General features: G+C 46.7%; 1 protein-coding gene across 18 annotated transcripts in view; it reads right to left on the bottom strand.

The window, feature by feature from the left end:
- ARNTL (aryl hydrocarbon receptor nuclear translocator like) overlaps nt 1-22,350 on the bottom strand; it is a 108,860-nt gene that overhangs the window by 70,050 nt on the left and 16,460 nt on the right. For 16 of the 18 annotated variants that reach the window (XM_030918885.1, XM_030918886.1, XM_030918876.1 and 13 more), the window contains exon 2: nt 7,414-7,486. The exons of 1 other annotated variant lie outside the window; for it this stretch is intronic. The gene's annotated coding sequence lies outside the window, so the exon portion shown is untranslated. Of the gene's footprint in view, nt 1-7,413; nt 7,487-22,350 lie in introns of those variants that run through there. One more of the 18 variants, XM_030918874.1, reaches the window with a different exon arrangement.

Below are 22,350 nucleotides of genomic sequence, written 5' to 3'. Positions count from 1 at the left end.
CATTTGGTACCCAGGGTCATCAATGTGGGTCATGCATTCACTAGACAAGATTCCAATAAAGGCCAACGTAATAAACCTCTTTCCAAAACAAAAAACAAAACAACAAAGGACATAGACTCAACATCATAAAATTGTGCTCCAGCATTTTTTTTCAAAGACAAAACAACAATAGATACACTTGTACTAATAATAATATCTGGACATAATGTGCAATTCAAAAAGCAGTTTTCTTATATAGCATCTCCCTTTCATCACAGCCTGCATTTTAGACTTTATATCTGCTCCAAAGTCTTCTTATAGTTATTATTAACAACAATACTTTGACAAACAACAACAATAACAGATAATAAATATTTGGTGTTTTCTACATGCCAGTCACAGTGCTAAGCATGTTTTCATTCCACTCTCACAAGAACCTTATAAAGGTTATTCTAATGATTACAATCCCATTTTACAGATGAGAAAATGGAGGCCAAGGGAGCTTGGTGGGTTTGTCTTAAGTCACAATGCTAGACAGACATGGAGCTGACGTTCTGAAGCAGGTGGGCCTCCAGAGCCTGAGACCGGTGTGCTGAATGCCCCTTGAAGGAGGCGTCTTAGAGGCCAGCCGCACTTTAAGCCCATCTCAGTTTGCTGCTGGCAAATGTACCTAGGGTGTGGCTAACGTCCCCCTTCTCTTCCTCCCACATCCACTTTCCCCATTTGGTCAGAAGCCATTTAAAAATTTTATTTTTCCCAGTCAAAAACAGTATGAGTCAGTTGAAGCTCAGCCAGCCTGGCCCTAGAGAGCACTGGAGGCCTGGTGAGGTGCCCTAGGGAACTGGGCTTCCCCCGCTGCCAGGCCCCTGCCCAGCTGGCTAGAATCTAGGTAGGGTTTTCACATCACTGCAATCTCAATGAGGTCTGGGAAGAGTGTCCTGGTAGTCATAACAACCCTGAGAAGACACCAAGGTACCAAAGTGAGGGGTAGGGGAAAAGGGAGGTGCCTTCAGATCAGGAGGGGAGAAGACTTTGCCAAGAGCTATGATAGATCCACTATTCAAAGCCCCATGTTAGACCTCTGAGAGATGGAGATATAGCAGAGGGATAAACAACGCAAATAAAAACACCATGCATGAAAAAAGCACACATCCACACATACATGCACACACACAAACTGCACCATGAAGCAGCTTCTCTTAAGGTAATGACCTCAGGCTCTCCCTCAGTCTCCTATAGGGCCATGAGCCCTGACTGTACAAAGTACTGCTCTGCCACAGAAACCAAAGTCCAGGGCACATGGACCATCATGACCCACCATGGGCAGTCATCCTCAGAGTGTGTGCAGATCAAGAAGACCAGGAGAAGGGCAGCTGGTTCTGCCCTGAGAGGCAAAGGGAGCCCCTTTCCTTAAAGAAGGGCAGCAAAGGGGTTGTAAGGTAGAGAAAAGGGCAAAGGGAGTGGGCAGAAGGAACAGACCTTAACAAGGCACAGATGTTTCCTCAGCACAGCTGGCTCTGGTGCAGAACCATGGAAGCAAGGGTGAGGGCCAAACCCCAGGCACGTACCCAGTGAGCTCCAGAAAGGGGGAGGCCTGGGCTGGCTCTTTTATGGTCTTAGCCCACACTCCTGTGATGCAAAAGGCAAGAAGCGGCTGTGGGCAAGTGGGCAGTCCCACAGGCTCTCGGTGAACTCCATGCTGAGCATCTGTCTAGAGTCCTAGGTACTCCCGCCATCCTGGGGCTCAAAGGGGCTGCCCAGCAAGGGAGCGAACATTCATTCATCAAATAACCACATGAACAGAGGTCATGACCTCCGTGACAAGTGTTGAAAAAGGACAGACTGCAAGGACCTGGAGCAGAGGGAACGGTAGTGTAAAGAAGAAAGGGTCAGAGCAGAAATCCACAGCCCAGCATCTGGGATAAACTCCTACTCTATCACCTACTCAATGGGTCAAGGCCTCAGTTTCCTCACACAGTGTCTTTGGGATAATGACGACATTTACCTCAGCCAACATCTACCAAGCCCCTAATACAAAGTAGCTACCCATGAAGCATTCTAACAGTGCCTGACACAAGGTGAGCAGCCTATAAGTGCTAGATGCTGGCATGGGAATGGTGAGGACAAGACCTAGCCTTCTTATCAGTGAGGTGGGAGGGCTTCTGAGGAGGAGGCAGGCCAATCAGCTGAGTTCCAAAGGGTGAACAGGCATAAGCTAGGCAAACCAGGCGAAAAATGCATTCCAGGCTGAGGGAAAAGCGTATGGAAAGTCCCTACAAGGGAAGGCAGCATCACAAGCATTTCCAGCCAAGGAAAGCAGCTCCAAGAGCCTGCTGGAGGGCCCTGGTCTGCAGGACACCTCGGGGCTGAGAATGGCTCTCTTCCGAAAAGCTTTCCTAGATTACTGTGAGCCCCCAAATAAAAGCTGCACTCTTGGCACAACTTCTTAGGTCTCTGGCAGAGTTAGGAAGTGAAGAAGACACAACAAGCATCAAGCTTAAGGCCCTGAATGAAAACATGAGAGTTTATGTGCTATTGGCTAGGTGCATTGTGCTAGCTCCCATGCAAAGTACAGACACTGACTTGGGACCCCTGGGGTCAGAGCTTCTTCCTATTTGTTAGACTCCTCAGTATTCACTGGGGAGTTCACAAGGTTTAAAACAAAGACAAAGAGGCCCTCAGGCACCTCCATGAAGGGCCACTAGGTATACTCACCCTTCAAGAAAAGCATTCTCAGCTGGATTAAGCGGGAAAAAGGCTGTCAGACAGTGGTTGGCAAGAATAGATATTCTGGCTAATTTAGGAAATTTGGGATTCATCCAGGACCAAGGTGGGTGGACCTCGTTCCTGAGAATTCCTTGATGGATTATTTTTCATTTTGAATTGCTATTATCGGTCCATCAACAACAAGAGCTAAAAAAATAAAAAGTCCGGGGCAAAGAATACAGAGAAGAGACATTTCTGAGGTCTCAGCATGCTGGGAGACACAACAGGCAGTCACAAACTCAAGCCCAACACAACTTGTCCTGCGCTCAAAGCTGACAAGAAGAGCGCCCCAATAAACCCAATGGCCAATGAACCTCCCATTTCAAGTATATTTTATCACATTATAAATCTGTTGATTGACTGCACAAACAGACCAGTCCTCACTCTTTCAACAAAAACTTCCTGAGCCAGGTAAACTATGCTGGCACTTAGAACAGAGAGAGACAGAAAGAGAGACGGGGAGAGAGAGAGAGAGAGAGCGTGCACGCGCACGTGCGAGAGAGAAAGTATGTATGTGTGCGCGCGTGTGTGTATGTATGTGTGGTCTCCACCCTTAAGGAGCTCAGGTTGCTGAGCATAACAGATAAGTAAATCAACAGTAACACCTTATGATAAGTGCTTTGCAAGAGAGAAAGACATGAGGGTGTTCTGGGAGCCAGGAGGAAGGTCATTTCCAGGTCATGGAGAGGTGCTGGGTAGGGAAGGATGGTGTCCTGAAGAGTTGGGGGAAACTGGAGTTGAGTTCCCAAAGTGTGAACAGGGACCACGCCATTCCCAGGAGAGGGCCCAGCACTGCAAAGACACTAGGAAGTGATGGCTGTTGGTAACTGGGCTGAGGTTAGAAATGTGAGTTAGGGAAAAAGGAAAACCCAAAGCGGAGTGGGGGTGGGGGGGGCAAAAGTTGCAGGGGGCCAAAAGTCAGATGATGAGAAGACTGTAGGCCCACCGAAGGGGGTTACATTCTAAGCAATGAGGAGCTCTTGGAGAGTTTTAAGCAGAAGAGAGCTCTGATCAGACGTGTGTTAGAAATATGTCGATAGGAATGTGGGCAGTGGAGTGAGGGAGGAAAAAGATGAACACAGGATGACCAATTAAGAGGCTGTCATAGAACAAAACGATGAATCCTAAACACAGGAGTGGAGAGACAGAGAAGAACAGAGTTAACAAATTAGAAGATGAGCTCTTCAGGATGTGGTAACCAAAGGAACATGAGGGAAAAGACAAGGCCAGGACGACTCTTGAAGCAGAAGCAACTGAGGGGTATGGACCAAGCAGGCAGCACAGGGAGAAAGATGCATGTGGCACTCCGGAGGGGACAGACAGGTTGAGGTGCCCTCAGGGCAGACCACTAGGAATGTGGACTGGGAGGAGGTTCAGGTCGGATATGGAGATCTGGGTGTCTTCGAGACAGGGGTGAGTGGTGGATGAGCTCACCCAGGGAGGACGTCAAGGATGACGCGAAAGGGACCAAGCCAAACCAGAAACTAAGGACAAAGAACCGAGAACCAGCAGAGCAGGCTGTGGAGGCTGGGATCTGAGCAGCTGGAGGAGAACTGGGAGCCGACCCAGGAGAGGCACGCTCAGCAGAGCTGAAGAAAGCGAGGCCTGGGGTGGGAGTCCTCACTGCAGGGAGCAGTCAGCTGGGCATTAGCAATGGCAGCCAAGCAAAATAATTAAATCTGTAGTCACCCCAAGAGGAATTTTATGGATTTTATCCCCAAACAAGCTCACTGTCTCACTTCTTGGACAGGCGTTTCCCTCTTCACCCTGGTCTCATTGTCTTTTATTTCAGAGCATAATCATAGCTGATGTCACATTCTACATCTCACACATGTAGACGTCTGCTTCACGACAGCAGAGACCTTGTCCTGTTTCACCTCTAAAACCATGCTGCCAAGAGCAGTGCCTGAGAGGCTAAGCACCTTTTACCAAGTCCTTTGGTTCATTTGAAGCAATAAATAATTAGTGAGTACATAACATACTACATGCCAGATTCTGTGCTACGATGCTGGGGATACAGTGAAAACCAAGACAAAATAGGAGCCTGCCTTTGGAGCTCAAAGCTGGAGGTAACTGGAGAGAAATGCCAAGAGTTTAAACAAAAATGACATTATAATTGTCATAATGCTAGGACTGGAATCTGACTCTCATGCCTTCTAGTGCTATTTTCTTTCCAAGCCCAAGGCTGCTACCTTCAACTAAATTTTATCTGGGGAAACAGTTAAAGTAAGTGTTTGAGGTTTGGCCTTAGTCTCTTTCAGACTTCCCACACTTCTTCTGCCCTTTCAATAGACTCCTAAGAAGAGGAAACACCCACTACAGGCTCTGAATATTTAACCTGAGGGACTCAATCTATCTCTAGTCCTTCTACATTAGTAGGAGGAAAAATTCCAGACACAGGCGAGAAAAAGCAGGAAGTAGCATAAGCCAGGGATTATACAGACCTGGGTTCAAATCCCTTGTAACCTTGCATAGGTTACTCAACTAAGACTTATTTCTGGCTGAAATAAGAATACTGTTAATAATTCTCCCCACATAGGTCATTGCAAAGATGAAATGGGATGATACACAATAGCACTTAGCACAGGACTTAGTACATAATGAGTGTTCAATAAATCATGGCTCTAAACCAGTTACACCTGTTGCTTTTATTCCCAGCTCTCTAACTGCTATATTCACACAAACCAAGTCAAAAACTACTTAGAATTCAAACCAAAGAAGGTACACTCAAAATACTCAGAGCACAAATTGATACGTAATTCAATCATGAGTGGAGGAATTATCCTCAAGTCCCCATTTTTGGACGGACTCTGCAGTAAGAAGGTTTATTTCAATTTTTGGTCCACTCTATTTTCTCCTCTAATTTATACAACTGCAACTACTCCCCCAACAGATCACATCTTGTCTCATGGCAAGGGTCCAAACATGGGCTGGATTCCGTGGTGCAAGTTGTGGCAGAGTTATGAACACCACACCTCAAAAGGGAGCATAAGAATACAATCACAAGCCTACAGTACACACAAACTCCCAAACACAGCTTGGCTCCAAAGAAGGAAATGAGAACTGGTCACAGCATGCTTTGCCTGCCTCAAAGCTAAAGCAAAGGTTATTCTGACAAGCAAGTATCTTAATCTTATGTATCTCCCTTCTTTTACTACCCAAACCTTCTATGAGTGGTCTATTTTTGTAACATCTCAATTCTTTATCCTTCATTTATGTCCAACTCCATGTAACCTGGCTTCCTCTTTCCTTCCCCTTCTGTGACATTACATTCCTCAAGGCCATCTGCAAAGACCTTGTCACAAATTCAGCAGCCTCCCTACAGGTCCCTTCTCCCCGGTCTCCCCATTCTCTTCCCTTCCTGGGACTCTCCACCATGGCCTCTGAGTCTCTTCCATCTTCTTCCTATCCCAAAGTTATGCATGTTCCCCATAATCAGCCCACTGCTCATCTTGGGGAGACCATGTTTAATCCTACGGCTTCCATTCTACATCTCTAGACTTAATCTTCTCAGGCTAGGCCTCAGCCCTGCATTTCCAATTCTCTGCTGGACATTTCTTATGGATGATCACTGTTATCTTGAATTCAACATATCTAAAACCAGATGCATCGGCTACTCCTCTCCACTCCCAACATCTACATTTCTGTCAATGATACCACTGTGAACAAGCAAGTCTAAACTTTCATCCTCTTTGACTCTCTAAAGTCTAAGAGACTGAAAACACTATTGGTTCTCCCTTTGCAGTATCTCCTCCATTGAACCTTTGCTTCCATTTTCACTACTGCTCACCACAAGACCTCATGTCTGAATGACTACTGCCTTCCAAAAGAGGCCCATGCCTCTTGTCCAGCTATCAGATGGATGCTCCTAAAATGTAAACATCACTTCTGCCACTTCACTTCTTTGCCCAAAATAACTTCAATGGCTTCCCACTGCCTTCAGGATAAAGTCTATGTGCCTTAGCCAGGCTTTTAGGGTCTAGAAAAGGAGTCTGTAAACTACAATCCGCAGGCCAAATCCAGCCCACCACCTGCTTCTGTAAATAAATTTTACTGGAATACTGCCACACCCATTCATTTCCATATTATCTATGGCTGCTTGCATGTTACCACAGCAGAGTAGAGTAGCTGTGACAGAGACCACATGGCCTACGAAGCCAAAAATATTTAGCATCTGGTCCTCTACAGAAAAAGTTTGCTGATGGACTAGAATCGTCAGACGCCAGCAGATCGCACCACAGTTCTTGCCCATGACTCCTTTCGATGAAGATTTTGCTCCTATAGGACTGCTGCTAAGCCCACTTTTTTTACACCTCACCTCTATGTTCTCAAGCCCTGAAAATCTTCTTTCACTCCTCCCTGGAGTTTTTTCAATCTAGCTTGCCCTTCAAAACAGAGCCAAAGCTCCACCTCTCCATAAGGCCAGCTGCATCCATCCCCCGCACCCCTTGGTTCCCCTCCTGTGGCCTCCCTCTCTGCATCTACCACAGAAACCTACAGCGAGATTTCACTTTTCCTATGTACCCCTTCAGACTGCCCTACAGGCTTCTCCAGGTCCAGGACTGGTAACCTCCACAAAGAACTTGCCAATGACAACTACCTTGCCTTTCATTCCAAATACCAATCCTCAATAGCATAATTTGGTAAGAAGGCATCAAACAAACTTACCAATGAAGGCCCAGGATTCCACATTGGAAAAGTTAAGCTTGGGTCCAAACGTATACACTCTAGCCAGCACCACCTAAAAGCCAATGAAATAAAAGTTTAGCTTTAAATTCACAGCACCCAATATGTTTTGATTTACCATACTCCTGGGATGCCCATTTCTGCTTCTTTGCCTAGCAAATCCCTGCTTGTCCTTTAAATCTATTGGACAGTTTTTACCTATAAGCCTCCCCAGTGTTCCAGGCAGGCCAGGCACTCCCTCCTCTTAGCACCCATGGAACTCTGGTGGCATGCCTATGGTAACACATGGCACGTTGTGGCATAACTTCTTGTTTAGGAAGGAGAGGGGGTTTCTCTACACTGTAGGCTTTTCAAGAGAAGGGATCTATTAAGTTCACCCCATTCCATACCCCCAACTGCCTAGAACACTACGGGCACTTAGATGTTCCTCAACAAATACTTGTAAAATGGATGGAAAAATAACCTACTCAATTCATTAAAACATGCTTAGATATCTAAAATTTGGCTAGGCCAGAGTTTTCACCATAAAAATGAACACCTCAACCCCACTGCCTTTAACAGGCAATGGTTTAAACAGGAAGGACTAATGAAATTAATCTAAATACTCACCTTTGGAATGACACTCCCCTGGGCAGAAACCACCAGAGGCTCCCAGAATCTAAGAAGGCAGGCCCAACTCCACAGCCCAGGATGTTGGGCCTGCACCAATTGGCCCGGCTGCAGTCTCAGCTTACTTGGTTTCCCCCTGATAGACCCTACCATCCAGACAAACAGGACTGGTAGTTCCCAAAACCCTCTCAGCTGGACATCTTCCTCCACTCTTCTCCACATTACCTCCATCTACTGAAATGGCGCATCCATTTCAAACATCATATCCCAGACCAAGTTCATGATGGGGCCCCAAAAAGTGTTTTTTAATCTCTCTCCATTTTTAATCGTGAGAAAATACATGTCACACAAAATTTACAGTCTTAACCATTTTTAAGCGTACAGTTCAATGGTATTAAGTACCTTCATATTGTTGTTCAACGATTACCACCAGCCATCGCCGGAACTCTTTTCATCTGCAAAAAACAAAACTCTATACCCACTAGACAACAAGTCTCTCTTCCCTCCTCCCCGCAACCCCTGGCACCCAATAAGTTTTGTCAAAAGAATGAATATATAAATTAATGAATATATGAATGAATGTGACTCAATCCTCCCCACAAAAGCCAGAAGCACTGTTTCCTTCTGCTGGATTCCTATGGTACTATCTTCACATTTTTTTAGATTTATTTCAATAAATCTTAAATGATCCATTTTTGCAAAATTATATTCTCCTTCTGGAAAGGAACTATGACTTATTTGCAAAGTTAAACTTAGGTCCAACAGCATGCATTAGGCCTGTCTTGCATGTTGCTAGATCCATTGGTCAAGTCTCAGTCCTTACCTTGCAGCTTTGACACCATTTAATCATGCCCTCTAGCTCTCCTGGTTTTCCACCCACCTCACCGGCTGCTCCTTCTCTTTGCTTATTCTTCTTTATCTCCCCACCTCTTATGTCAGAGTGTTCAGTCCTTGTTTTCATCTCTTCTCTGTCACTCCCTTGGTGATCTCAACTAGTCTCTTGGATTCACACATATCACCTCCATGCTGATGATGCTCAGATTTCTCTCTGAGCCTGGACCCCTCCTCTGAACTCCTGACCAGGATATCTAACTGCTTGTGTCAAGTAAGAAGTAGATGGGAGCTTTGTGTAAGACACAGTGAGAAAACACAGACCCCTGACCTGCTCCTCCCAGAGTCATATCTGCTTCAGTTTAAGACAACATTCTTCCAGCTGCCCAGACCAAAAATTTGGGAGTCATTTTCATCTCCTTTCTCTCTCACTCTGTATCTAATCCTCACTAAAACTGGTTCTTACCTTTAAAATGTATTCAGAATGTGACCATTTCTCACCACCTCCACCGTCCCCATCCTAGATTGCTGCGACAGTCTCCTAATTGGTGCCCTGCTTCCCTGCTGCTACTCTTGGAGTCACTCTACCTCCACCCATACTCTATTCTGAACAGAGGAGGAAATCTGGTGCAACATGAATCAGATTGTGTCATTTCTTTCCTTAAATCCCTTAAAAGCCTTCCCAGCAAGGATGACACCAAAAGGACAAATGTGCCTAAAGCAGACTCACAGGCCTTGGGGCAGGCTGGGGGCAGGAGAGTCAGTCTCCAAGCCAGAGTCCTCCTCTCCCCCACCTATTTCTCCACTGGCAGTCCTGACTGTATCACCTATCATCTGATTTCTCGAAAAAGGAAGCTCTTTAAAGGGAGGGAAATCCAATCAATCAGCTTCCTCTTCCAGCTGGATACCACAAGAAGCCAACAACACTAACACTTCTGAAGAAGCAATAAGGTGCATCGAGTATGCCAACACCTAACAATGCTTCCAAAGATAAGGCTAGCCTTCCAGAGACCCATTCTTTATGCCCTTGGTGGCAGTGGGGAATCTTCCTTAAGACCTCCTTCTCCCTGCCTCCATCTGGCCACCAAGTCTTGCCTGTCTAACGTCTCTAGGACTCTATCCCTGTCCTCCACCTCACTGATGCTGTGGCTGGAGGTGAAGTGCAAATAAAGTAAGTCAGGACTCTAAGCTAGTTTAGGCATCATCAGTGCTCCCTGGAGCTATAGCAGTGGCCTCCGAACCTATCTCAACACCTCTTATCATTCACTTCCAACCACAACCCCGGACAGTGTCCAAAATGATTTTAATAAAACCTAACTTTGATCAAGTCCCCTGCTTTAACCTCTGTGAAGAGTTCCTGCACTGCCATACTATATATTCTTCACGATCTATTATAGTAAGCCATGGTAAACAGTCTTTTTTATCTTTCCTAGATGCATGTTGTCTGCCTTCTCCTTTAAAAGACTCTGGTTGCCCCAAAGGGGGTGGGCAGACGATCCGGCCTAGATTAGAACCCTCCACTCCCTTGCAACAGTGATGGGTCCAAAGGCAGGCACATCACCAACCTGGGCCAATCAGAGTCTTTCCCCTAAACTGATACCTAGATGTAGAGAAAGGCTCTCCCCCTTCACTTGGATTGTAAACTGAGGCTGCTGGCCGCTATACCCCCTCAGGCAGAGCAGCCTGTCTGCAGTAGAGAGGGCTGATGGCAACACACAAAGAACAGAAGGCAAGGAGCCAACTGGACCGCTGGCAGCATCAACTCGCATTCCAGAACTTCTTTCTTTTGCGCACTCCTACAGCATCCTTCCCAGTCATGGAACCAGTAACTACCCACTTACGCCTCGCTAGCTGGAGTCCCAACAGGCCTATCACGCCATTTTCTGTATCTGTGCCTTTTCCCACGTTGTTTCCTCTGCCCAGAAAGCACACTCCCTGGATTTTTATCCAGCAGCCAAACTTCCTCTGTGGAGCCTCCCCTGAGGGGAAGCACAGTTAGTCCAGTCTTCCAGATCTGCTCTACAATGCCTGGAATACACCCCTCTGCCATGCTTAGACCCCTCCCTCTGTCTCTGTAATCTCAGAGCTAGCTAACTGCTCAAGCTAGAAACCTCAGACCAACCTAGTCTCCTTGCACTTCCTCACTGTCCTGATGGAACTTCCTGTCCTTCCCTTCTGCTGCAGTTCTACTGTCACGGCCAGGACCTCAGGACCTTCTGCTTGGACGTAGGCAGCAGCCACCTGGGCTCTCTCCCCTCCCCCTCTTCCCATCCCCCTCCCCCTGCTGTCAGGGCTGGGCCTCCATGGCCCTCCTGCACCTACAGAATGGTGCCCTTGCATCTAAACTAGCCCCGACCTATATGCTCCAATTTCCCCCAACCACTTCCACTCCCAGCAGGATGGAGCAGGTGCACTTTCCCCGATTCCACCTGCTAAGAACAACGACAATCCCTGGGCATTCTATGCTAGATGACTATAAGAAGACTCCAAAGGGTAGACTTCCAAGAAGGCAGACCAGCTGTGACCTCAGGACCCAAGGAACAACACAATGGTGAGCTTCCTGCATTTCCTTTTCTGCATATAGCTCAGACTTGGAACTGAGGAGACCGGCAACCCAGAAATGCCAAGGAGCACAAAGAGAAAATACCCCAACAAATCTCCCTTTCAAGACAGAAAACTTCTAGATAATAACCACTGTATTTCAGCCAAACACCACACACACACACACAAAAACCCACAGTCCTACTCACAACCATGCCAGCAAAGTGCAAGTGGCATCTACAACAAACCCACAGCTGACCTTACACTTCATGGTGAAAGGCTGATGCTTTCCCCAAGACTAAGAACAAAGCAAGGATATGCACTCTCAGCACTCTTGTTCAACACAGGACTAGAAGTCCTCGCCACCACACTCAGGCAACGAAAGGAAATAAAAAACATACAGATTGGAAAAGATGAAATGAAACACTCTCTATTTGCAAGTGATATGACTGTCTATGCAGAAAATCCTGAGAAATAAACAAAAAAAAAAATTCTATGACTAATTAGTGAGTTTAGTAAACATGTAGGATACAAGATAAAAACCCAAAAATCTATTGGATTTCTATATACTAGCAATGAACACATGGATACCAAAATTTAAAATACAACCCCATTCACAATCAATAAAGAAAAAACAGAAATAACTATAATTTCTCTCAGCTAACCATTCTGTGGTTTAGCCACTTGAGGCCGTCTGTGCCATGAAGGCAGGGATGATATATTGTTTTGCTCTCCAGTGAAATAAAACACCTAGCGGGGACCCAGCATCTAGTAGGTGTGCACTATTTGTTTTCACAGCTCACGTCCTGCCATCTCTAAGATGAAACTTCTTCCCCATATGCTCCTAGTGAGATCATGGTCTATTAAAAAGTCCCATCTCCAGTTTCAGCCTTGGCAGGTCATGACTGCCAAGGAAGTACGTGGGAAACAGTTTCCGCTCCCACTCTCAAACACACGTGGGTTGTTACCCTTCAGCCAGAGTATCACCAGTGTTTGTAGATGGCAGGCATTGGAAGTAGACTCCAGTAGGCATATCTCACCCCCCTAGAGGGCACACTCAGTCTCTCCCATGTCCCATGTCCCTCTAAAGGGGTCCCAAGGTTTGACCCAAAGACCCCAGAGAAAGTGAGACAATTCCCAGTGCTGCCTTACCTCTGCTGTGTGCTAGGAGGGATTCCAGGTGCCCTCCCTGTGTCTGAAATCTTAGTCATGAATGGGAATTGCCCATCTGTGCCGAAAAAAGTACTGCAGAGTGAAAGAAGTTATGGAGGACAGGTCAGGGCCCAGAGAACACTCAGATATCTTTTTCCAAAAAATTTCCCCTCTTGCTTCTGAGGGTAGGAAGTGAGACTAATACTCATTAGGCAAAGCCAAAACCTCAGAATTATCTTGGCTCCTTTCTTTCCCTCATGCCCCACTACCAACCCACAGCAAAAGTTGCTGGCCCACCTTCAGAACAGATCTCAAATCTAATGGCTTCTCCCCACCTCTATCACCCCAGCTCAGGGCCAAACCTTCCGGTCACACACCTGGATAACAACCACAAACGCCCGCTTCTCCCCTGCATCCCCCTTGCTCCCTCAGTCCACTCTCAACACAGCAGCCAGAGTGAGCCCTGTGAGACGTGCCTCAGATGCTGTTGTTCCTCCTTCAAAACTCTATGTTCTGGCTCCTCTTGCCATTCCCAAGGCAACCAAATCCTTACAGAGACCCCAATGGCCTGGCCCCCACAACTCCATGCCCTCATCTGCTCCCACTCTCCTTCTCTCCTCCCCACTCCATGCCAGCAGCCTTTGTCTTGCTGTTCCTTTTGCATAAAATGCTCTTCCTCCAGCTAAACACATAGCTCACTTCTCCACCTCACTCACTGCAACACACAACATGCCATGAGTTCACCGGAACTCACTTCCTTTTTTAGGGGGCCTTGCAGTCAGGAGTGAACATGTGACTGAATTCTGGCCAGTGGGTGGGAGGGAGGTATGCTTCCTCCAGATTGGCCCATAAAGCCTTCCTCACAAACTGCCCTCTTCTCTTCTTCCTCACGCTCCAGCATTTGAATGGAAAGGAAGCTAAAGCCCTTGAAGAAGGCAGAGACACAAGATAAAAGGAGTCTAGGTCTCTCAATGACTGCAAGGAAGGCTGCCTGCTAACCAGGAGCAGTCAGTTTGGAATTTTTCTGCACAGAAGTGCAGTTTTGTTGTGTTGCTACACTGAGATTTGGGAGTTTGTTTGTTAACCTAACAATTTGTTGTACTTTCAATGAGGCCTTCTTTGACCACTCTATTCAAAATCCTCCCACTTCCCATCTGACCTCCTTGCTTCATTTTTCTCCATAGTTCTCATTACCACATAGCATAATATGTCATTTGTTATATGATCTCTATCTCCCCAAGTTAGAATATAAGCTGAAGGTGGGAGTTCTGCCTTTTTTCCCTTTGCTGTACACCCTGGGTCTGTAACAGTTCTCAGCCAGTTGCAGGCAATCATTTGTTGCCAATGAATGAATGAATGGAGCACATGGACTCCAAGGTTAGAAAGGCTCACTGAGGCCCAGCTCTGCCATCTACTAGCTGTGTGACCTGGGGTAACTTACTCTACCCCTTTAAGGCTCATCTTCTTTATCTGTAAAATGGGGGAAGTAACAGTACCTACCTCAAAGAAATTGGGAATAATTAAGATCATGAACATAATGCCTTAGCTTAGTGCCTGGTAACTGCTCAGGTTCTGTACATGACGACTGCTATTGTTAATCAGCTTGAGGCCAGAAGACAAGACTGGGTTTCAGGTCCTAGCACGGTCAATGGCAGGGCAACATTTCAGAGAGGAAGAGGCTGAATGGATATTTACATGCACAAATTCTTCCGGAAGAAATCAAGACAAACACCTAGGTAGTGAGATTCAAAAGCTGCCTAAAAGTTCTCAGTAAATTGCCAACAATCAGAGGAACCTGCCAAGTGGGGGCAGGGGCGATGACAAGTGTATGTGGAGTCTGCAGAAAAGTGCAGCTTGTGGAGAGAGCACCACCCAGATGACGAGAGATCACTTTGTGCCTTTTAAGAAACAATTTTCACAGCAAAGCTCAAGAAAAGAGAGAGGCCTCTTGCATCATGGGGACAAGGTAATAAGGCTATAAAAATGGAACTCAAATAAACCACACACAGAGCCCACATGGGCCCAATTTTCCAGGGAAAATAGCAATTGCACAGCATTTAGATGGGGGAAGTCACACTTGTGCCTCAGCACAGCAAACAGCTTTCAAAAATCATTAGGCTGCAGAAAGTAACCAGGTTTGCCAAATTAGCAGTGCCAGCTCTCACCTGCCTCCTCTGTCACACTCACCTCTTTCTACAGATAAGAGGACAGGGACAGTGATACTCATCAACAGCTATGATCCCCAAGGAACACGCAGCACCCTGCAGCCAGGATAGGACGCCACAGCAGCTCTAGCCTGGGTCACCCTGCTGCCCCTCTCCCGACGCCCTCATAGCTTTCTCCTTGGCCCAGACCTATTCCTCAGGTCTCACCTCCTGGGATTCTCTGCAGCCCTGGGCCTCACTGACAAAATTCTTAAAGCTCATCTTCATGTGGCCCCTCACGGCTCTCACCAAACCCTCCTCCCATCCCCACCTCTCCAATCCCCCTCATCTCCAGCTCTGGTCTCTTTTCCACCTCTGTATTCCTGAATGTTGATAATCTCAGCCTCTAAACATATGGCATCTGTCCATCTTTCTGGTTCTAGTGACTGTTCTTTCCCCAAATCAGAGGCAGGACAGCTTCATGGTCAGAAGCACAGAGCCTGGAGCCAGATGAAATTGGTCTGATCTTGGCTCCACAGCAGTGTGATACTGGGCAATTAATTCATTGCTATATAACTTAGCTTACTCATCTGTAAAATGGGGTAATAACAGTACCTCATTTGGTGGATTATGTGAGTTACTACATATAAAGCTCTTAGAACCATGCCTGGCACCTGATACTCTCCATAAAGTGCTACTATGCCCATTACTACAGGCATCCGATTCTTCAGCCAAATCCCAAACATTGCCCCACGTCCTTCCATCTCTATCTCATCTACTCAGGCCTTTTACCTTTGCTGAGAATGTCCAGCCTCCATTTCAGCCTGTCCTTCAAGGTATTGACAAACGCAACCAGTTCCATAAAACCTTTCTTGATTCTCTTGCCCCTTAGCCCCATCCTGCCCAGCAGTGAGGCAGAACTCCTCCCTTCTCTAAAAGGATGGAGCTGACTTCTCCCAGGGCCCCCTTCTTAATCTCCCTTGAATAACCATTGCTTTATCCTTCCCACTCCCTGGTCATGAGCTTCTCAGAAACACGGGTGCATTGGGTTCTTTCTCCCTAAAGTTTTATTCCTTGCAACCTTATATAGTGTAAACATTTGCTGGTTTAACTGAAATGCAAAGCTTACAGCCTAAGTCTACATAATAAGCCACCAGAGACTGAAACAATAAAAACAACAACAGGCCGGGTGTGGGGGCTCACGCCTGTAATCCCAGCACTTCGGGAGGCCGAGGCAGGTAGATCACGAGGTCAGGAGATAGAGACCATCCTGGCCAACATGGTGAAACCCCGACTCTACTGAAAATACAAAAATTAGCTGGGTGTGGTGGTGTGTGCCTATAATCCCAGCTGCTCCGGAGGCTGAGGCAGAAGAATTGCTTGAACCAGGGAATCAGAAGCTGCAGTGAGCCAAGATCGCACCACTGCACTCCAGCTTGTTGGCAGAGCGAGACTCCATCTCAAAACAACAACAACAAATCAGCAAGTCAGAGGAAGCCTTCCTCATCGCTCCAAAGCCAACACATACCTCAGGCTCAAAAGCAGTACTGGGGACCAAGTCAGTGCTGTTTATCAATTTCATTCTAGTTATTTCCTAATGACCAAAAAATCAAATCCTTTCAGCAAGTCTACAACCTGCTTCCACTACTAAATGGCATTTCCAGAGAAGCTCACTTGCAATTAAGGAGACGTGTTTTTTCTTGGAAATCTTATTTACTATTTCTTGTTTTAGGGCATTTCTAAAAATATCCTTAAGAAGAGATCACTGTTTATTTTATTTTGTTACGTTTTCATCAGACGCAGGAATACAGATCTCTTTGATTTTCACAGGTAGATTGCTCCTTCCAAGGATTTATTGGCTTCTCTCCACACTCAGGAATAAACAAGTCACGAGTTACTTGTATACACACAGCCTTTCACTTACGACTAATTTCATGTTACTGTTTCCCTGCTTCCTCATTCATGAAAACCCCAACAAAGATGATTCCTAGCATTTTAAGTAAATTTTTTATATATCCTCATGACATTCTTCTTGAAAAAAGAAATTCTGATTCTTTATTAAATCTTGGGCCATTGCCATTAGCTAGACAAATGCCAACTAATGAAATGATTCCATAATACACAGAGATGACTTACGTAGCATTAGATGAAAGAGCAAAAATTAGAAGCAATCTAAATGCTCCATAACAAGCTCATGGCTTACTGAAAACATTCCCTTGATAGAATATTATACAGCCATTTTAGATGGCCATAAGGAAGACGAGGGACCCATGGAAAAGGGCTGGGGCATAATGTTAAGAGTAAAGAGGCCACAGTGCAGGGGAAAGGCCAAGATCAGGGAAAGGCCAAGGTCAATTCAGAAATTCCATCCCCAAACAGCCAAGAGGAATGGGAAACGAACTCTCCCTACGTTTGCAGAACGAATCCATCTCTGGATGAGCGAACAACTTGCAGCCCCTCGGACACTCAGTGTCAAGCTTGGCACTCTCCAGTGTGGCCACCAAGCTCCCACCTGAAGGCCCAGCTCTTTCCAAGTCTCTGAGGCTAATGCTGAGCAAAGGCAGGAGGGATTTGCTTGCTTGCTGCTAATCCGACAGGTAAAGAAAGTGAACCAAGAAACTGGGCATCTCAGCCAAGGCCTCCAACTACTCAGCCCCTTGTCCTCTGTTGGTTCAGTTGAAACTCTGCCACCCCGAAGGTGCCTGAGAGCATGGGCTCTGCGTGCCGTGTGCAGGTCCACAAGACAACTCCACCTCTGGAAGAGAAAATGACTCCAGAGCTTCTCTCCCAGTGCCCTCTCCCTCACTCCACCACAATCCCCAGTGTGGACCCCTCCTGCCAAATACAAGAGGCCATAGTCATTGCCCTGGAATTACAGTCTTCCCCTGACGGCCCCAAACCACCTACCTAACCATGCCTCCCAAGGCACTCACCCCTCCCCAGGTATGGAAGGGGCAGCTCTCCTGTTTCTTCTGCCACCCCCAGAAGCTATGCTCCCTTCACCAACCCAGATCCCTTACAGGCCAGCTCAAGCCATTTCTCCTGCACCCTCTTGCCCCAGCCACCTCCAAACACATGGGTCTTACACTGCCTCCCTTGAATGACCCCAACCTCTCAAAACCTGAGTAGCCAAAAAGCCAGACTCTTATATGTGAAACAATCAGGTCACCTAGATGCTGTCATCCAAGAGACTCCTCTCTCCAAAATTTGCTCTAAATGTACCACTGGAGACTCTCATTTAGGTGATTGTCAAGCTCTCCCTTGACACTCCTTGGGAGGGGGCACAAACATCAGACGGCAGTGATGCTGGAGCCAGGCCCCCTTGTAAGGGTCCTGATGGATTAAAGAGCTCTTTCCACCTCCCACAGCCGCCAGCAGCAAGCACTTCCTAAGCTCCCACCACATGCCAGCTGGGGGCGCAGACCGCCTGAGATACAAATCTGAACAGACCAGTCTTTGCCCCACAGGAATTCCAACTGGAACAGGGAAAAGTGTGAGATAAGCCCCACTACCGCAGTATGATAAATGCCGAGCAGAGAAGGCAAAGTGAAGGGGAACACAGAGCACAGGTGGTGGTGATTTAATTCGGCCTCAGAAGGGACGGTAGAAAGGCTCAGAGAAAGCCACATTTGAGCCAGGGCCTGGACAATTAACAGAGACAATGAAAATACTGGCAACCATGTATTGGGTGCTTCCTGTGTGCTGAGCACTGTTTCCAACACTTTACCTGTGTGCATCTAAACTCATTTACTCATGCATCACTGAGCCCCTACTGCCAGGCACTAATCCAGGCACTGGGGATACAGCAGTGAACAAAAGTTAACACTGGTGCCTGCCTGCATCAAGCTTATGCTCTGTTGAGAAAAAATAAATAAATAAAAATAAACCAAACAAATAAGGAAAATGTATAATATATTAGATGGTGATAAGTGCTAGGAGAAAAAATAAAGAGAAAGGGAAAAAGGGAACATCTGGGGGCAGTGACCCAGATGGAACAATTTTAGATAGGGTGACATTTGAAAAAAGACCTGAAGAAGGTGAGCTAACTAGCCATATACACCTCTGGGGGAAGAATGTTCCAGGCCAAGGGAGCAGGCAGTAGGAGGAGCTTCAACAGGAAGCACACCCGGTGTGTTTGAAGAACAACATGGGTTCCACTGCGGCTGGAGCAGAGCTAGAGAGGGGCAGGCAGGAGCCGCATATACAGCTGTACAAGTTGTGCAATGCATAAGTTGGGGAGGAAGCAAGTGCCACTTACATGCACCACAATGAGCTGTGCAGAACTCAGCATGATCAACCATACACCATGGCCCTGGGGTGGGAGATGAGGTCAGAAGTACCACGAAGCTTTGAGGGCCATGCTAAGATTTGGCTTTTCCTCTCACTGGGACAGGAAGCTACTGTGGAGAGGGTTCTGAGCAGAGGCCTGCCCTGATCTGATCCTGTCACAGGATCACTGTGTAAAGAATGCACAGTAGCAGGATGAAATTGGAAGCAGGAGACAGCTGTGGAGGCTACTGCAGTCACCACACTCAACTACAGTCTTATCCTCATGGTCCCACGCAGTAGGTTCCATGAGCACTCTTTCACAGAATAAGAGAATGAGGCTCAAGAGAGATCTGGTCACTTAACCAATGTCACTCAGCTAGGAGGGGAAGCAGGGGGAAGAGAGCATTCCAGATGGAATGAACAGCATAGGCCATGGAACAGGAGCTTGGCAGGTCCTAGCACACTTGGGAAAAGGGCAGGCTCATGGTTTGGGATGCCCAGAACCTCCCCTAGGGACACATGGCAAGGGCAATGGGCAAAGGCCTATCTGCGGCCTGCCCATACTCACACCAATACCCACCAACAGCCCCCAAGCTGGCACTGCTCCCTGGACCGGAGCAACTGCCTCCTAACCCATCTCCCTGCTGCACTCCTGTCCTCCTCACCACCGGCCCACAGGCAGCCAGAAGAACCCTTAAAAACATAAATCAGGTATTATTTTCTTGCTCACAGAACTCCAGAGGCTTCCTATGATGCCAGGCACACAGTAGACCCTCAACTGATGCTGGACAAATGGGCGACTGCTTCATCCCTACAGCATTCTCCAGGCTTGTCTTGTCTCAAAACCAAGGTAAGAATAACTTCTTCCTTTCCTCCTTAGCACAGGGAGGTGACTCCATGCTGAGGGGAGCAGGGGTCTCCAGCCAGGTGTAGCTCATTCAGACCAAAGCCAGAGAGGGGAGCCATTCAAACGAACTAAGGGACCATTTACGTATTAAACTCATTTTTTAAATAAAATTGCTTAGTGCAGCGCAAACTGGATGTACTTTACTGTGCTGTGGCTATGTAAGAGGAGGACTGCAGAGACACCTAGGCTGTAAAGACAGCAGCAGGCACACTCCACATGGGAGCCCTGGCACCCTGAGGCCAAGCAGCACCCAAGTACCAATAACTCCTGACAACACTCACAGGTAGGAGGACACTGCAGGAACCGCCTGAGGCTGACAAAGCCACAAGCGCAAGGTAGGACAGGAACGGCTTCCCCACTGAGTCTGATTATGAATTTAAGGGGCAGAGCTGATGGCCATATTCTTGTCTGCATGCTGATTACAGTGAGCCCAAATTTATCTCAGAAACTGGGAGAAACTATGACACTAACATAGTTTTGGCTAAACAAAACTTCACATATTTGAGCCAGAGAAGAATTTGGAACAAAAAGAATACATTTCCCGAAGGGTCACTACCACTCCCAGGGTTTAAATCCAAGCCCTCTGAGGGCCACATTCACAAGGGAAATACAGAAACATGTAGGTACACACATGCCTGTATGTAGATATATTTTTAAAGGAGAGTAATAACAACCAACAAAATGAGATAGTAATAAGCTCCCCTTTGACAAGAAAACAGAATTTAGTAACAAAGAGTCTTTCTAGTGGGCCTGGAAGGAGTATTCAACCACAACATGAACGACTTACTCTCAGGTTAAAATCAGTCTATGGGTGGGAGAGGGGTGAGGAAAGCTCTGAAAGCCAAGTGATTCCCCAGACCCCTTCAGGAGGCAAAGAACTTGCAGATTCCCATACTGCATCGGACAGGTAAGAGACAAGCTTCAAAGGCTTTGTTCTTTGAAAAGGAAGATGGGGGAAAGGGCTGGGAAAGCCCCATCACTGATGTTTCCAGGAGGAAGGGTGCTGGGTCTCCATGGAGTGAGGGTCCTGAGGGTTCCCAGAAGGAGGGGACAAGAGAGCAGGACAAACGGCCAAGCCTCTAGACCTGACAAAGAAGTACAAAGGCAGACTCAACAAGGATGCTCAGGGAAATCGCCTAAGTTTGCCTGACACCAGGCTCCTCTGGGTAGTCCACAGCCAAGCAGACAGTGCTGCAGAAAGGTCCTGTGAGCACTGGTAATCAAGAGTTTCAGAAAGGCTAACACCAAGGCAGAAATATTCTTATTGCATGCCAAGGCCAGACTCTGAGCCACCAGGAAGGGGACTGGGGGTGGCTGGGTGATAGGGAGGTAAGGAGTAGTTAATGAAAATTGTTCCCTGAAAACACCAGCCCAATATCCTTGCTGGAGAGGCACTGAGATGCTGGTATCTCATTAAAAGTTGAAAAAAATAGTGGAGAAACTATAAGCTTGTCTTCAGACTAAAGCTACAGCATGCATAAATCTGGACTCCTGTATGCAAATTTGCTCCTCATTCTTTAAAAAACATGGCTGTTCACCTGGGGCAGTCCAGAGATGGGCAACTGGAGTGACCAAGAGAGTCAGTCCCTAGCTCATGCCCTCAACTTTTGCTATCTCCATCTGAAGGCCCCAGGCTGGCCCAGACTGGCTGAATGGGAGAAGCTCAGCCCTCTGCTGCTCAGGCCACTCACCTGAGCAATGATAAAGAGGAAGAGGAAGCTGCACAGGGACACAGACAGCAATGTGCTCTCTTCAGTCTACAGGAACACTGGGGGAAGAAGCCACAGCCAAATCAACAATGTTGTGAACATGAACATAGAACACTGGAAATGGCAGGGGCCCAAGACAGCCAAGGACAAAGTCATGCAATCCCAGGATAAGAAAGTCTGGGGACCCTGAGGTACATATGAGTACAGGATAAAAAAAAAATGGTGACACAGTGAACAGTGTGAACAGGGAACCCACAAAACTCATTTCCTTAGGTAAAGGCTAGTCAGATCCCAGGAGGAGAGTTACTCAGGACATCTTTCCTAACACATTACAAGCCCTTGGCTTGTTTCTTGATTTCCAGAAGGAAAGCATCATCTTTATAATAAGTTCCTCAATGCCTCACTCAGAAAAGAATATGGATAGGTCTGAGATAGTGTGACAGTTTATAGTCCAAGCCAGGTTGTGAAAAATAAAAATTCGTGATTTGGCTTGAGAGTGTTAATTTGTGAGATTAATTTTTAACTGGTCTTTCATGATGACAAAAGTAACTCACACATTGTTACCAAAACAGAGATATAGACCAATAGAACAGAACAGAGCCCTCAGAAATAATACCACACATCTACAACCATCTGATCTTTGCCAAACCTGACAAAAACAAGAAATGGGGAAAGCATTTGCTATTTAATAAATGGTGCTGGGAAAACTGGCTAACCATATGTAGAAAGCTGAAACTGGATCCCTTCCTTACACTTT

This window comes from Rhinopithecus roxellana, chromosome 15 (assembly GCF_007565055.1).
Source record: "Rhinopithecus roxellana isolate Shanxi Qingling chromosome 15, ASM756505v1, whole genome shotgun sequence".
In the NCBI taxonomy this organism is placed as follows: domain Eukaryota; kingdom Metazoa; phylum Chordata; class Mammalia; order Primates; family Cercopithecidae; genus Rhinopithecus; species Rhinopithecus roxellana.
Note: the sequence above shows the minus strand (reverse complement) of the source record. Positions and strands in the feature narration are given on the sequence as shown.